The sequence below is a fragment of the Miscanthus floridulus genome, chromosome 9 (assembly GCF_019320115.1).
Source record: "Miscanthus floridulus cultivar M001 chromosome 9, ASM1932011v1, whole genome shotgun sequence".
Classification (NCBI taxonomy): Eukaryota; Viridiplantae; Streptophyta; class Magnoliopsida; order Poales; family Poaceae; genus Miscanthus; species Miscanthus floridulus.
In genome coordinates this window covers 36,256,210-36,261,964 of record NC_089588.1, presented here as the reverse complement: position 1 = coordinate 36,261,964, position 5,755 = coordinate 36,256,210, and positions in this window count along the sequence as shown.

Here is a 5,755-nt window from a genome sequence, read left to right as displayed (position 1 = left end):
TTTAGATACTACAGTGGAAAAATTTTAACAAGAACGATATATTTATTAAGATAGTAATGAAATACATCAAAAAATTAGAAATAAGTTACATATACGATAACTGTGGTTTATTGTGAGAGGAAAACATTGTATCATGGCTGATAAGGCCTGGCTGAAACCAACATGCATAGAGAGGCTAGCTCCTGGCCGAGGGCCATTTTATAGGGGCTAACAGTCATGGTATATTTTTATTTCTAAACTAAAGTTATCGGGGTAGGTGGGAGCAGTGTTCCAACTATTGTGGTCATGGGAGCACTGTTGGCATGTGAGGAGCATCTACACATCACTGTCGGTTTTAGTTTAAAAACCGACAGTGAATTGGGCCTTCTATGTCGGTTTGAGCAACCGACTGTGATAGAAGCTATCACTGTCGGTTTTAAAACCAAAACCGACAGTGAAGGGCTCTACCACTAACTTTTAGTAAAAAAAACACTGTCGGTTTGGAGCCTGCCATCACAGCCTTTTTGTAAAATTATTAAAAAGTTTGGCCCGCCTAAGATTCAAGCGCGGGTCGTGGGGTCGAGAGTGCGCGGCCTTAACCGCTGAGTTAGGATAGGGAGTTCGGTTAGAATGATTTTATTTTTTTTCTTTTATTCCATCGTAATGCACTACTAAATAATAAATGCAAAATCAAAAAAGTTTGGCCTGCCTGGGATTCGAGCGCGGGTCTCAGAGTACAGAGTGCACGGCCTAAACCGCTGAGCTAGGGTAGGGAGTTCACTTAGTTTGCTTTTCTTTATTTATTTATTTATTTATAGAAATAATGCAGTTAGTTTATATTCTAAAATAACACAAATTTTTGTGTCTTGATTATTTAATTCTATGATAATTAATTAATGGTCTATAATTATCAAATAATAGTGTTTGTGAACATCATCTTAATATTTGATTACATAGTCAATAATTAAATTGTAGAGATGCGCACAAAATATAAATTAAATATTCAGTGCGAATTGCTGAAACAACGTCTACATAATGATTACATAGTTAACAATAATCTAACTATCTTTAGGTGCATCAACAATGAAGGCCTCATTGTGATCAATTCGTACGTAAGTAGATCCATCATCCTCTTGAAAGATAGGTAGGGGTACGTTCGTCCTGAATGGAGGCATTTCCTGATAGCCCCTGTAGTCTTCTTCGTCCATCACTCCATCGACACCGACAATCTTTCGTTTCCCTTCTAGGACTACTTTTAGCCTTCCTTTTGTCTTGTTGTCCCTTGCATAGAAGACTTGCATAACATCTCTTGCAAGGACAAAGGGACGTCTCTGTATGCGGTCTTAGTGAGATCAACGGTAGTGAACCCTTCGCTGTCAGTGTTGATTTCCTCGAGCCAGACCCACTGGCAGCGAAAAAGAGCTGCCTTCAATGGACCGTAGGCTAGCTCCCATATCTCCTCTATGAAACCATAGTATGTCACCTACATGTTGCCGTTTTCGTCGTGAGCATCAAAACGAACACCACAATTTTGGTATGTGCTCTTCTATCTTGCTTTTTTGTGTAAAATGTGAATCCATTGATCTCATACCCTTGGTACTTAAGATATGTACTCGAAGGTCCCTTGGCTAAGGCATCCAGTTGATTACCTAACTTTATTCCAAGCAAGCGACGTCACAACTAGCTGACAAATTCCACCTTATGTTTTTTATCTAACCAAGCCTGTGATCTGCTCGGATACAGAGTTTGCAGCGATTGCCTATGCTCGTCAATGTATGGCATCACACCCTCAGCTTGCTAGAGAACAGCGAACTATGCCTGTCTGAAAGAAATAAGGCCGTCTACTGTAACAGATTTCTCTCCGATCGTTCCTTTGCCACGTAGTCTTCCCTCGTGACAAGATTCTGGAACTCCAACCCCTTTGATGTCCAGATAATATGTGCAGAACTCAATGGCCTCCTCTGTTGACCATCCTTCAACCATGCCCCCTTTCTGGCCTGAATCTGTTCCTAACATACCTCCTAAAAACTTTCATCAATCTTTCGAAAGGGAACATCTGATGCAGGTACATTGGGCCAAGGGCTCTAATTTGGTCAACAAGATGAATGAGCAGATGCAATGAGATATCAAAGTAAGTCGGTGGGAAATGCATCTCAAGCCTAACAAGAGTTTTGGCTATGTCCCGCTGCAGCTGCTCTAGCGTGGACACATCAATGACCTTTTTTGAGATCGTGTTGAAGAACGAGCAAAGCTTTATGATTGGCACGTGGACCTTTGGGGAGAGGATACCACGTAGGGCAACAGGGAGCAGCTGAGTCATAAAGACATGATAGTCATGGGCCTTCATAAGGCCATAGTTGAACTTGAGTTCTCTCATGTTCACTAGCCTCTTCGGGTTCGCACAGTAGCCCGTCGGGAGTTTGAGTTCATTGAAGAAAGAAATAAGTGCACGCTTTTCTTCCTTCTTCAATGTCCATGACGCAACCAAAAGTTTGAACTGGCCATTCTCTAACTCCACGGGATGCAGCTCCTTCCTGATTCCCAAGTGTTGCTTGTCCAGGCGTGTGGCTAGTGAATCCTTCGATGTCCCCCCCGGTGTCCATCAAGGTGTTAAGAGTGTTAGCGCACACATTTTTAGTGATGTGCATGGGATCAAGACAGTGGCATACACTCAGAAATGGCCAGTAAGGTAGTTTCTAGAAAACTAATTTTTTCTTCCAAACGCTCCCATCAGGCGCTGCTACTGCATTGTCCCCCTTCCCAAGGACAAACCTCCAGTTTGTTGAGTTCTTGAAGTATCGCAGGCCCGTCTCGATATTTTGGAGCTAAGCGTTTCTCAATAGTACCGTTGAAATCTTTTCTGTTCCTACGATAAGGGTGATCCTTAGGTAGGAACCTACGGTGTCCCATATAAACTATCTTTGAGTTATTTGGCAGATTTACCGCATCGGTGTCGTCCAAGCACTCGACACATCCAGTATAGCCTTTTGTCTTCTCTCCGGACAACGAACCTCGACCTGGCAGGTCAGTGATTGTAGCGATAAGTACTCCCTTGATCATGACATGTTCCTTTTTGTACTCATCCCAAACATCCGGCACACCCTTTTCAAACATCTTCACTAGTTCATCGATCATTGGTTCCAGAAACACATCGATGTCATTTCTAGGTTGTCTTGGCCCTTGGATCAGTAGTGTCATCTGGATGTATAACCGCTTCATACAGACCCAATGTGGAAGGTTGTGTATACAGAGCGTCACTGGCTAGGTGCTATGATTGCTTCTAACCTGGTCGAAAGGATTCATTCCATCTGTGCTAAAAGCAAACCAAAGGTGCCTTACCTCTCCACCGATGTCCTTATAGAACATAGTATTGACAATGCTCCAGTCATGCCCATCGACGGGGTGCCTCATCATTGTATCTTTCTTATGCTCTTCGCCATGCCAGTGCAACAGCTTGGCTGACTTTGCACATGCAAACAGCCTATGCACCCGGAGAGCTATAGGGAAATACCAAACGACCTTTACGGGACCTCCTCTGGTCTTCGTACCCTCATCTGACGGCCCTTCCTTGTACCGTGGAGCTTCACACTTGGGGCACTTGTCCAAGTCTTTGTATTTTTCTCCACGGTACAATATGCAATCATTGGAACACGTGTGGATTTTTTCAATCTCGAGGCCGATGGAGCAGATCATTTGCTTGGCCAAGTATGTCTTTTCTGGCAACTCATTTTTTATGGGAGCATTTTCCTTATTATACCTAACAACTGATCGAAGCCTTTATCTCTCAATCCGTTTGTCGATTTGAACTCTAACAACATGATGTCGGCTTACAGTTTGCTCATTGGACAATTCCTATACAATAGTGTTTTGCCATCTTGTCTCATTTTCTCTAGCTTTCTCAGCTGTCTTTCACTAAGACATCCGGTCTCTACATTACATAGCAGCTGAGAAATGCCATCGTTATCCTCGGTGTCGTCAGCTAGCGTGTTCCTAAACACATTATTAACTGTGGCCATAGGTTTCGTGTTGACACCAGGTTCCTCTCAGCATCATGGATGGCTATGTCAGGCATGTCCACATCATCATCATTTCCCTACAGAATATTCACACCAACCTCGCCATGCATAGTCCATATCGTATAGTTTGGTATGAACCCCCTGGTAATCAAGTGCGATCGTATAGACTCAATTTGATGAAAGTTTCTATGATTCTTGCAATCTTTGCATGGGCAGAAGACATGGTTCCCATTTCCAGCATGGGCTTTGGCATCGGTGATAAACTGGCTGACGCCATGCATGTACCGCTTGTCCGTTCGGGACAGATGCATCCACTCTCGATCCATCTCTGCACAAAAAAATACTGAGACAGTAATTACAAAGAATTAAAAAGAAATAGAGCTTCATGAACAACAATTGTAGCTCGAAAGTACCATTTTTGGAAAACATTGTTGTACACTAATTATTGAAAAATTGAAATTAGTAGCCCCGGCCCTGTAAATTGAAAATCATAGTAAAAAATAATTATTGCACAATATTGAAGAACAACTATTCTACTCTACTTCTAAGAACTAATTATAGCATCACATACTAACAATGATGATCTTGACCACCATGGAATAATTAGCTAGGAATTTAAATGTGTTCATAGACACCAAACTTTTGGATGATGGATTCACCACAATTTGAGCCTTGCACAAATGTCCAATTGGAAAAGTACTCTCTAGAATGGAGAAAGAACTAGAATGAGAATCAAGCAATGTAGCCATCAAAACGAAGCTAATTAAGCAACAAAATCAAAGGAGTGGATGTTTGTTACTAACCTTAAAGCAAAAAGATCAAGCCATTTTTCAAAATCCAAGCACTAGCTTCATGGTGAAGAGCAGCCGCAACAATGGAGGGAAGGGTCCAAATGCGCGCCTCTGTTCTCGGGATGGAAGAGAGGAGAAAGGAGAGGATGGCTGCAGCCTTTTGTGTTGTAGACTTATCACCGTCGGTTCTTGGCTAGAACCGACAGTGATAGTACCGAATCACTGTCGGCTCTTGGCTTAAACCGCAGTGATGAATGCCCGCCAAAACACTGCCGGTTCAAGCAAAAAACCGGCAGTGATGTGGTCCTTCACTGCCAGTTTTAGCCCAGTATCAATCATTTTTTCATTTTCAAGCTCATAACCGGCAGTGAAGGTACATCACTGCCGGTTCTCATAAATCTGGCAGTGATGAGGCCGGTAGTGATGTGCAAATCTGGCGTAGTGGTTCTCAGACTCCTGAAGCATGGGGTGGAGGAGGAGCGCCTGAGGGAGTATGGCGGCTGCGGAGAATAGAGTAATGAGAGGGAACAGTTAGGGTTCTCGACTTTTATTCCTAGCCTAATGCATCTTGACCATCGGTTTTCATCCAACAGCACAGGAGCGCGAGTGACAGCGGGCTAAATGAGAAACGCCCAGGTACAGCGTGATTTGCTGGAACAAAAAGGCCCAAGGGCCGTAGCAGTACACCTATTTTTTTTTGTTTATCTTTAGTGCAAAATATGTCTAAATTTTAATAAATATGGTCTACATAAACCTTATGTGCCCTAACATAATTTTTATATTGACTAGACTACAGAAGTAGTGTTACCTAGGATTTCCAAACATTTTGAAAATGGTTTGCTATTTTCAAAGGTTGAAGTCACTTTCTGCGTGATAGTACGAAGTAATTAGAGGTTGAATTGTGGCTACTGGCGAAACGAGCCAAAATGGAACCAAATTTTTATACTTGGTCTCATATGACACAATAAA